At 39.5% G+C, this 12,149-nt stretch overlaps 1 protein-coding gene across 9 annotated transcripts in view; it reads right to left on the bottom strand.

Moving 5' to 3' along the window:
• LOC113988084 overlaps positions 1–12,149 on the bottom strand; it is a 110,722-nt gene that overhangs the window by 27,363 nt on the left and 71,210 nt on the right. For 6 of the 9 annotated variants that reach the window (XR_005564157.1, XR_005564159.1, XR_005564160.1 and 3 more), the window contains one exon: positions 572–696. The gene's annotated coding sequence lies outside the window, so the exon portion shown is untranslated. Of the gene's footprint in view, positions 1–463; positions 697–5,825; positions 5,978–7,854; positions 7,987–12,149 lie in introns of those variants that run through there. The other 3 variants (XR_005564162.1, XR_005564166.1, XR_005564158.1) reach the window with 3 other exon arrangements.

Raw genomic sequence — 12,149 nt, forward strand, 5'->3', positions numbered from 1 at the left:
CTTTGCCAAAACTGTCCGATACTGCTCAATACACCAGGCAGCATTAGGCTCTTCCATAATCATAGCTCCTCTGCTGCCTGGGTCCATTGCCATAGCCTCCCCTACAGCTAAACCACAGTCAGACATGAGCTTTTGGTGCTTCCAACACACAGAAATATTTCTAAAAGTGATTTCCAATGCTAAGAACAATATACAACTTTATTTCCTTTTCCTGAGCTGCAAACCATCTACTGTCTTCTATAAAGGCAAGCTGAAGTGTAAGATGCTCCGAACCCTGAAGACCCTAAAGTTGGACTCTAAACTGTATGTTTTAAACATGACTTATGAAAAAATTGTTGTGGAAAAATTGGCCAGTATTCTTATACATATATATATATATATTAGATATTAAATTCAGAATTAGAATTCAAAGAAACCTTTTGAATTATTTACAAGAACATAGGCAAATATACATACTCAAATGTGTTCGTCTTGGGTAAATTATTAATATATAGGTATTGCTATGGTATAACCTATATATAATATATAGGTATTGCAATAACATCAAAAGACAAACTTTCTTGTTGATTACATTGGCTTGTTGATGGTGTTAGGCCACAACTTGGGAGACTTAGCTTCTGTTCCTGGATTTATCATTGGCATCTGTTACGGCTTTGAGCAGGTAACTTCACAAATGTGTTCCTTCGGTTGTCCCATCTGTGAAAAGAAGATAACATTGCATTATTTTGATGGTTAAAAGATTGGTTTCCAAAAATTGTTTTTATTTTGGTAAATGCAAACACATGAAAAGGGGGTTTCTTTCTGTAAACTCTGTAAACTCACTTAACTCAATATAAGGCACATGAGACTTTTAAAAGACGGTATAGGGCTAGAGAGTTTTCTTAAACATAGTTATTGCAAAGTTGATGAGAGTTTCAGTCCTACCTGTGGTTGTATGTACTTCTGTTTATAGTGTCCATGTTTGTCACACATGTAACTGTGACTACCAAAACCTGGAAACATCATAACTGTGGTTTATCCTCCTTAACCTTCTTAACAAAGCAATGACTTCATGAAGAGCGCAGCTGCATCCCAATGCCTTCCGAGTAGTCCAGGGCAAGCACATTGCTGTGAACAGCAGCAGGATGGAAGCAGAAAGACTGATCTAACCCCCAAATCTCTGCTAGCCTCGACATCCCAAGGTTTGAGCTAGCAGAAAAGCAAAGAGTATATTGCAGAAAAAATGCTTATGCAAATATATTCCTACTTTTTTGTGGTGAACCCTGAGGAACTTTACAGAAACGTTTTCTAGCTGCTTCCACTGAGCTCAAGGAGTGTCTTCTTGAGCACATCATTACCAACAATTGACTATGACTATCTCAGTTCTGTGCTAGAATCCAGCAAAAAGACACTTCTAATCCCAAAGCATTAGCACTGCTTCTTGTAACATTAGAGGTCAGCTTGAGTTTTGATCTCAGGTTATTGCTCACCCTTAAGCAGTCATTCCAGTTTTTAATGCTATACATGGTGAAGAAAATGCATGCATGGGATAGAAACAGCCTGAGATTCAAATAAACCTCTGCACAAGGATGAGAGCTCTGAATTTTGCCACATTTTTGTGTTCTCTCACTCTACTTGTTGAACTCACATTGCATGGAATAAACTTGGAGTTGGGAATGCTTTTCATGCCCCATTCTTTTTCTTTCACCTGGGATGTTCTTAACTTCAACGTTTTAAGCCTTGCTCTCTTAATCATGAGATGTGTGTGATTGCCATAGACCCATTCCACTTCTTATCCAGCAGCTATTAGGAAACTGCTTTGGACCACAGCACTGCAGCTGCAATATTTCTAAGTGCTCTCATCACTTCTGGTAATGTGTTTCCAGCATAATTTCCCATAGAAATCCTCCCATCCCTTCCCCCACCAAGCAGCATATGCGCCTTGACAAGTCACAGCTCATCCAGACTCCCTTAGCTGCTAAACCACACTATGACCAAGAAGCTCTTCCTCAAGGGCATTCTGGCTTCAGCTGATCTCCTCAGGGACAGCCAGCAGAAGTGACTCCTAACATCAAAGTTAAACGTTACTTTAAACTGATGCACACAGAAGAAGAAATAACCATAGATGATACCATGGCTTAATCTTCTCAATAGTTTTGTACGTGTAGCTTTTCTTCCTCCTGTAACCAGTTTCCTCCTACTTTGGTTGATTCTGTACTTCTAAGAGTACTTTCTTCACATCAAAAAATAGGTCCTTACCTTCCTCTCTTTATCTCATGTTTTCTGTATTTGTCTTACATGACAAATAGAGACATGACTTCTGTATTTGTAAGGGACTTTATCAGCATGTACCTTTTTGTTTGTCACTCTCAGAGGCAAACAGAGAAATTCATTTCCTTCCAACCATAGTCCTTTGCAGTCAAGTCAGAGGGAACTGCTTATCCCTAGGGCGCAGTAACTTTTTTGGGTTGCACAGACACCATGTCACCACTTCTCAGTGACCAAGGATTTGTCCCACAAGGATGAATACCAGGTAACTTACATAAGTTTGGGGAATGTCACTTACTCTATATTGGCCTGAAGAGGTCTGGAAGACTTCGATTTATGACTGGGAAGTGTGTCCATTTTTTCAGAGTACTAAAGGCTGGTGAGTGCTGGGAGTCTTCAGTGTGCAAGGGAGCAACGCTCAGAAGTGAAATGCTGTGTAGGGAATCAGAGTTCCTGGAAACCTGAACCAACCCATCAATCTGCACTTCTGTTTGTGGGACAGATCTGATCGCAGACATGAGTACACACTACCCTCAACACCCTTGTTGAAAGCTCACTGTGTTCTTTCCTGAGCAGAGAGTCTCCCTGTCCAGACCACAGGGCAGCAGAGGAGGTGTTCACTGCTATTTCCTTCCTCTTGGGAATTGTTAGGGCTATATGGGAGTTTGACTGCCAAAAGTGATACAGATACAGAACCACAACAGTGGTGGTAAGTAAGAAGGTTCCTGAGTGTTGCATATTTTTTGCACTGTCTTTTTTTGCATTGTCTTTTTTTAGCTTTCCACACTGTTTCCCTTTGTCCCTTTCCCCAGTCCTACCCTGAACACCAGAAGGACACTTATGGTTCTCCATCTAAAGACATATACTTTCAGTCAAAATGTCATATATTTTAAACTGTGGTAAGAGCAAAGCAAGAGAGAATCCACACTCTAAGTGCCTTCTGCATCTGCACTGGACTGCTAAACACCATAGACTGCACTGGACATAATTTCCATGGGGAAAAAAAGCATAATTACCTGACTCAAACTAGCAAGTAAACTTGATTAAAGAACTGCTGCTTCACTTCTTTTCTCCTCCTTACATTTCCCTTACTTCCAAATTTGTTTCCTTCTTCTCAGAGAAATATATTTTCTGGGGATATATCAAATATGTTGCTGTATGGCAGCAAATTCTTCGCCGAGATCCAGAAAAGTTAGCTTCTAAAAGTTATCGCTTTTCCAGCTAATCAAAGTACCAGATTTGCATACCATGTACAAGGTGGGAGATTTTTTTTAAATTAATTTTCCCCCTGCCCCATTCCCATTTACTATGTAGAAACTGCTTTCCTTCAAGATCTCTTTTAAAGCTTTGCACCCCTGAAGTCAGGCTAATAGGCCTGCTGCTCTTGTTCACGCGGGTCTTTCCTCCCTTCTTACACAGAGAAACCATGTTCTTGTCAAATGATCCCTTTATTATTTATGAGATAGTCACACATATGGTTTCATATACCTGTTTCATCTGAACTTTGGAACTACAGTTATCCTACTCCTCTGAATTGAGCCCGTGAGTTTTCCTAAGCTTTGTCCACCTTTGGCTGTTTATCTGCCATTTCCATACCCACTATAAGCCTCCAGACTTTACTCTGTTGCTAGATCATAATTAGTTTATCCAACATAAATTACAGTTCCTCTTCACAGCACAAGAGTCTTTCTCTTTCCCAAATTTTTCCTAGATTAAGAAACTTTTGCTATTTTTCTCAAGCTCCTTTCATTTGTTTTTACTTTGTTCCTATATATCCTGCCTTCCAAGACACAACTTTTTTTCTGATCCGTCTTTTTCCTCTATCCTCGAGTTATCTACCAACATCTTTTCTGTGATGATTACCCATCAAATTAGATGTGGTGCTTTTCCCAAATGTCTTTTTTCTTTTGTTTAGGATATAAGTTCTAGGTAGTTTTCACATGTGAAACTAAAAACTCTACACCTCCTCCACATTTCAACTTGTGAGTACTTGTTTTGAAGTTTCTTTTATTTTTATTCTTCCACAGAAGCCATGGTGGTCCTCAAAACTAACTCTAAACCAGGATTGACGAGAAGTCATTTGGTGAAGAAGTATTTCATCTACCATGTTTATAGATACCTTGAGAAATAGGTCCCTACTTCTGCACACCTTCCCCAACCTACATCTAGCAAGTCTAAGTCTCACATAGACACATAATTTCCAGTAGGTATTTATTTCTCTAATTACACTACAGAGATCTCTGTCCATGTCTAGACTATAAAGATGAACTAAGGGCTTACAGCAGCCATCTGGAATGATTTCTACAGGTTCTCTTTTACTAACTCCTCCAAAGTATTTTTGACACATACAAATTTTGTCTTAGGCCAGCAATAACTACTAATAATCACTTCTTTTTTTCTGAGGAAGAATTTATGACACATGGGGGTTTTTTGAGAAAGGCAGTATACAATATTTCCAGGCCACTCCCAAAGCAATTGCATCACTGGACAGCACAAACCCCAGGGCTGCTGGATTCCTGGCTGCCCTAACACTGGGACACTTCAAAAAAAGCAGTCTCCTATGAAGCCTGGGGGAAGGATAACCTGAAGGGGTAGCAGCCTGATGACTCAGTAGGCCTGGGGCGGCAGACCAGAAAGGTCTGACCCTCCACCAGGAAGCCAGAGAGCTGCTATCCCACTGCAGGGACAAGGTGGGAGCTGGCTATGCTGGGGCAGGTGAGACTTGGGGGCGGGAGGGAATAGAGTTTACTCACTTCTAACTTCGGTGGTCTAGCTTTTGTCCATCTTAAGAGGTGACTTTATCTATTTCATTATTTATTAGCACACCAGCAATCTTATCAGCCCAGCAGAATCCCAAGGGCTGACTGGTGGGAGCAGTGAGGGCAGGGCAGCAGTCCCTCTGCTCCCTCTGAGGCTCCAGTGAAGCTGATGCACCTCAGGGACAGCATTTCCACCCCCACACAAGTGGCATTTTCTAACTGAGCATGGCCCCAACCAAAAACTTGTGGCAAACTCTTGTCTGCAGCTCTATCAACTCCAGTTACCAACAAAATATTTAAATCTTTCACAAGCATTAGAAGTGTGAAGCAAGACCGGTATTTCAGCCACCAAGTGAGTAATATCTGAAGCAGACTCAACGAGAAACTTGTGGGAATTTTTGTCTAGCATTATTTACTACTTCAAATTAGTTACCAGATCTAGCCTGTTCAGACTGCCGTGCTTGTTACACTAACAGGAAAAAAAAGCTGAATTCTGGGAGTCTTTTGTTGTTGTTGTGGTGTACTGTCACTCACTTTCACTAACACAATACAAAAATGATGCCTGGGATTACAATAGCATGATGGAAACTTTCTACTACACTTCAGCGAACCTAAGGGAAAACATGTACATATGTGCTACAGATATTACACGCATTTCCAGGAACGCTGTCAAAATTGATGACATCAAAAAAACAAGACAATTAGGAAGAAAACTGCTTCATCAACTTCTTCCATTACTCATACCATGGGGCAGATGTAAGATCAAAACCAAAAGCATAATTTTTGAAAGCCTTTTGAAAATTTGGCTGGATTTCCTACCTTGTCACCTTCATGAGCCATGGAAAGAATGAGCAGGCTGTGATCTTTTGAGAAGGAAAACACAACCTAAAGTATCAATGGAGTTCAGGATTAGGTCCAGACACCGAATTGTTTAATTCAACAACAAACCACATTGTATTTTTCTTATGCATCTGCAAAGAGAATAGGATATGATGAAACAGAAAATTCTCCTTGTGGTTTTGTGTATATCATCCTTGCCACTTTCATAATTAGAGGACATAGGCTACCATTAAAGTCAATTGCAAAGTTCCCGTTGACTTCAGTAGATGTAAACCAGGCTTTAATATTATGCTTTTCAGTTTTCTTGAGGTTTAAACACCTCATAAAATAAATTTACAGATGAACTAGTAAATGTACACTTACAAAGAAACCTCCTAAGGAGTCCCTGAAGCCATATTTTTAAATGCTGCTATTCATTCAGTTTATGTCAGGCAGATTAAGGGACTGTCAAACATGGGTGTATATATCAAGAACGGCAATAAGAAATGCTGAAAACATATTCCAGAAATATAATTTCAAAAATATCATTTGATACATTTGACAAAACAGACTTAGAAGAGTGTTTTATATGATGTGACATATTTCACAAGCTCAGAAAACCCTATCTATTTATGTATCTGCCTATCCATTTCACTGATCTGTAAATGAAAACATGTACAGTATATGCAGAAAGTTTTTTTTCCAAGAACCCTTTCAAAACCACTGACATAAAAATGGAAGAAAAACTAATTGAGAAAGTGAAAAAGTGTGTGGGGAGAGAGAGTCTAACAGAAGTCAGAAATACTACCATCCAGAACTGACATTTTCTTCTATAGCGCTATGTGCCCATTGGGTATAATTTTTGATCTCACAGATTTTCCACATGTAAAACTCGAATTGACTTCACTGCAAATGAATGAACTGCAGAATCTAATTAAGCCTGCTGAGGTTTGAAAAACAATCTCATATGCTGCCTGAACATTTCAATGAAGAGGCAAGGATACTGTCCAGCTCTCCAGAGCAGACTTCAACTATCCAGACCTGGAGCTCTTGTTGTTTTTTTCTACCATGCCCTGCTTCATTCAGAAAATACCTTGCGTCTTCTCAACAACTGCAGTTAGCATCCACCGATCCTCCTCAGTGCTGCTTTATCTCCAGAACAGATCCATGTTAGATATAGGGATGAGAGAAAACAGAGAGAGAGTGCAGTTGCAAAACTAGAGTCAGTGTTCCAATGCAAATATGTGTTGGAAGAATACTGAGGCTGCAGGGATCATTCTGCTAATCTTAATTTTAGTATACTTGTCTATGCATCTTGAATATTATCTTAATGAGGTGTTGTGAATACACTTGTTTTTAAAAATAAACTAATACAGACTACTTTCATTTTGTGCATCATACCCACAGAAACCCATCAACTAGGATGGTGCCTTCAGGCCTACACACACTAACAGGGAAATGGACAGTAAAGAACAGAACCATGGACTTACTCAGGTTGGGAAGGACCTCAGAAGATCATGTGGTCCCACCCCCTGCTCAAAGTAGGACTAATTTCACCATTAGATGTGGTTGCACAGGGCCTTGTTGAGGTTGTCCAACTCTCTATGTGCATTCAGGCTAGCGGCGAAGAGGAACAATGCTGGAGGCTTGCCAACAGCACACAAACTAAAATTTGGGAGCCCTAAGATGCATTCCAGCATCTTAGGGAGAGGCTCCCTACTCCTGGTTCCACCACATAGCATCGCTGTAGCTCAGAGTAATACCATGGGGCAATACTACAGGGGTTGCCTCTGTTTTGGCCTCTGGTGCACCCAGTTGGTGACTGCTCAGTCATTCTGTGAGGACAGTGTATGGAAAGTCTGATCACGGGAAGGAGCTGTGCAAGGCGGAGAAGATGAAATCTCTGGAAATATTTGCTGTTAGGCTTTAGTAAATCCCTATGGAATATTTGGTAACTGTGGTTTTTTCCATGTCTTGAAACAGTTGACCAAACTTGAAAGGCTTTGTGAGGATGGCAAAAGGCACATACCTGATCCAAAGGCAGAGAAATGTCTGTCTTTGCTCAAAAAAACTAGAGGTCAGACTTTTTTTATGTAAGTAGAATATCTAGCCTTCTTCTTATAAATAGTTCAATCACTTTTCAATTCAAAGATTCAAAAACCTAGAGACCGACATCAGATAAAAATAATTTAACCCAAATACATTAACATTGGCAAAGCCCTGGAAAAAAAAACTAAAGCAAAATATTATAACAGGAAGCACTAGGAGACCTTCATCATGGCCAGAGCTGCCCATACTGCCTGTAATATTGTTTGCTGAGCACTTTGGAATCCTTAGAAGTGAACAGAACCACATCACTGAAGCTGATGGACTGCATTTCTCTGCTCCCCATTTCTGCTGTAGTATCTTACTGTTAATTATTGTTGTTATAAACCACAGCTGGGTGGTGGGAGCACCAGTCAAGTATGTTTTCCTCTGGAACTAAACTCCAGGAAAATAAAAAATTCTAAATATGCATTGCATCAGAATTAAAGACAAATTTTGAAGTTTGTTTCAAGAGAAAATGTTGGTGCATTTAAACTGTATTAATATACAGGGGAGGGAGTGCCAAAGGACAAGAGCACTCCACAAATACAGCTGCAATTCCTTGAAGTCAGAGCAAGCAGCTCCTTGCCCACAAGATGAGGTAAGTAAGGGATGTAGTGTAACAGCCTGCATAACACAAACGGATCTTGCAGCTCTATCTGGGCTGTGAGGCCTCAAAACTAACAATATTAAACACACCATACATATAGTTTTTGTATTCAGCTTGGATTTTATTTGACAGTCCTAAATCCTCATTTTCTTTAACAGTATTCTTTCTATCATTATTATTGAGGTGATTTTTCTGAGCTTCCAGTATGCAATGTCACTAGCTCATAAGGGATCACTCATGGACTCTCCATCCTATCATACTCAGCAGAAAGTTTGCTGCTGATTTCAAAGGAGCAAGATTTCATTCCAAAGGAAATCAAGGTAAATGGGAAATAATACTCATTTCATTCAATTAAATAATAAAGCTCACACGTTTTCAGGATCTCAGTCCACAGACATTTCCTTTTTCTGTCAGAAAAATACAGTTGGGAGGATATGTAACATAAAGTACAAAAAAAAGATGCTGTAACACAGATTGAGACAACAGGGCCAAAGCTGTAAATTCCTTCCATCAGCATGGTAATCTGTATTTGTAAAAGGCCAATTTTGAGCAGGCAGTAAAAACAGAAATGCATAACCACATCACATCATTCCAGTGCCAGAAACATTCATACTAATTTCCACCATCAAATACACAGTATGATTACTTAGAGGTTTTTTTAACCAGTCCTACTTATAAAAACAAAATCCTCAAGATGGTATAACTTCATATTTTCATATTCTCTAACATGAATATACATCAAACAATCTGCACCTTGTGTACAAGTCTCCTTCAGGGTTATTAACATGGAATCAACGTCTTGCAGTAAGTAAACACTTATTTTTCTTGGGGTTTATGTTAAAAATTGTAAATTAATCTTTTGAACCAGCAAAACAGTATTGACAAAGCAAGCACTGTAGTATGATATCTTTTATTAGGCCAGCTTAGAGTTCAAAAGTATGCAAGCCTCCTTGACCACACACAAGTTCATGTATGCAGAACACCAGGCTGGACCCATAAAACATATTAAACTACTTGTTTTGTCACTACAGATAGATATATATATATATGAAGTATGTATATATAATGTATGTATATGTGCATATATAGTATATATGTATATAATGCATATACATACACATTTTAAAAGCTTCAGAATAAACTGTTCATTGATATAGGTTTAAAATAACAACTCTGAAGGATTTCTGTGGGTTGGCATGTAAGCTTGCTATATATTACTGGTTTTAATAAAGAAAATTTAGCAGCACACAGAACAAATCCTGCTTCTGATTTCTAATGAGGTCTAATTCCTATGAAAAAAAAATCATAGTAATAGTGTTAGCAACCATGTGTTCTTTGCTGTTTATAATAATAACAATGAGAATACCTGGCAAAGATATAGCACGGTGTTTCACACAAAGTGAAGGAACACAAGGAATAATACAGAGGGTCACTAACCTTGTAAAGCTATGATATTTCAGGATGCTTTATGCAGGTAAGACCCATTATAAATGGATATGTCTCTTCTGCATAAAAATTTAAATGTTTCTAAAGTTGTTATGTGTTCCAGCAAGGTATGTGCATCACCTGCTCACCTCTGCTTGTCATCACACAAGCATCTGTAAACAAATCATCACCCAGTTCTTCAATGGCTCTCAGTCCATGTAACAAGCCTTCCTTCCCCAGAACAGAATGACCAGTTGTGGGAGCTACAGACAAAGAACATATCAAAGAACTTTGATGGAGGCAACCTCTCTTCTTTCATCGAGTTCTGGCACCTGTGAAACTCTTTCTGGGTGTTTCATTAGGAGTGCAGTTGCACCAGCAAATGCAAGCTGTTCATTGGAACAAAGACTGAAGAACTGGTATCCTTCAAACCTTTGGGCTACCAGCAGATGTAGAGCTTCCTAAATGTGAGTATCAATGACTGCACGGTGCCTCTACACCCCTCGACTACTGGAACTCTACCAGCACATGCTGTGGCAGTACCTTATGGTCTAGTAGTATATGCCTCGGGATGGGTTGGTGGATCTAATCTGGCAGTGTCAAATGTGGCTCTGATAAAGTCTGTTAACTCATTTTGAATGAGTTTGAAGTTGATGCTACATCTCAGACTTGATCCTGAACAACAAAGGCTGTTTGAGACCAAAGAACATCACAGGTTTGCAGAAGAGCTTTGTCTAGATATGGCAGTACACTCACAAAGGATCAACATTTTGATCCTTCCACTGGTGAACTGGGTCATGGGAAAAAAATATTGGTAAGTGGATACACTGATTAATAAGTAATCTGAAACCACCTTTAGAATAAACTTGAGATGTGGCCTCCGTGCTACCCTATCCACCTGAAAATAATATGGAGGATTAGACATAAAAGCTAGAACTTCATTTACCCCTGAGCTGAGGTAATGGCTACTAAAACTGTGGATTTCACTGACAGATGATTTAGTGAACATGATGACAGACACTCAAACATGGCTCCATTAAAGATAAAAGCAACATACTTAAATCTCATGAGGAGAGATTTTTTCTTATTGGTAGAGAATGTATGTCAAGACCTTTAGAAACTTAGGAGCCACACAATGAGAAAATAACAGAGAATCAGCACTCATAAGTGTCTGGCTGAAGTTTCCACTAAATGGGCTTTGATAGACCATTTTTTCCTGATAACAAAGGCACCAGAGGGATTGGCTGGATTGCAGTTCTACACTACAATCTATGATGAAAAATACTTCCTGTGGCCAAATTGCAAGACAAGGAGAACACTTTCTCGCTAGAAATGTGGGCTTGTTTGCACGTCTAGAGTGAATCTAGTCCAGAGATATCATCTGAGAACATCAATACCATCAGGGCCAAAGAGGAGATGGAGATGTAACAATGTCCCAAATATTGGGACACTGTGTTCTTTGAAGTTGAGAGTTTTATCGGTGACTGAAAAGGTACTGAAAAACCAAAAACTAAAATTAGTTATTCTTTTGCTTTTGGGAGTTCAAACTCCACTGCCAGCTGCAATGCACTGGTTCAGTCAGCCTCAGTGTTTTGTGTCCTCTTCATGTTTAGTATCAATGAAGGTGACTGAAAGGTCAGCCAAGAGCTGTCCTCCCTTTCTCTGTGGGCCTCGGTGACAGCTGACTGCTGCTACAGTACTGATCTTCTGGAAACACTGGTCTTGGGTGTAGCTGATGACAGTGGGTGGCCTCAGCCCTCTCATTAACAGGACACTAGAGGAGAGAAACAGGCACTTCGAACGTGTCATTCTTCTCACCACAAGGTAAGATGAATAATTCCCCAGGATTACCCACTCCTCTCCATTAATCAGAAATGTTACCTAAGGTGACATGCTTAGACACAAACTTCCATATCGCAGACATCTACAATTAGATTAGAGAAATCCCACCATAAACATAAGAGGAAAACATTGGTGCCTTATGGCACAGATGCACCTAAGAGGTGATATTTATATCAGAGTCTTACACATCACAAGCACTAAAATTTTGACTCCCAAGTCTTCTCTGGACATTCACAAAGAATGTCAAACTGCACATTTGGAAGGAATCTGGCCTATTTCTCAAGAAGACAACACAGATTATATCCATCATGTCATACATCTTTCACATATGGGTGGTTCAAAGCCTGAGAATTTCATAAAGC

Source organism: Pipra filicauda, unplaced genomic scaffold (assembly GCF_003945595.2).
Source record: "Pipra filicauda isolate LSUMZ 115617 unplaced genomic scaffold, ASM394559v2 scaffold28_size6257848_pilon, whole genome shotgun sequence".
Taxonomy (NCBI): domain Eukaryota; kingdom Metazoa; phylum Chordata; class Aves; order Passeriformes; family Pipridae; genus Pipra; species Pipra filicauda.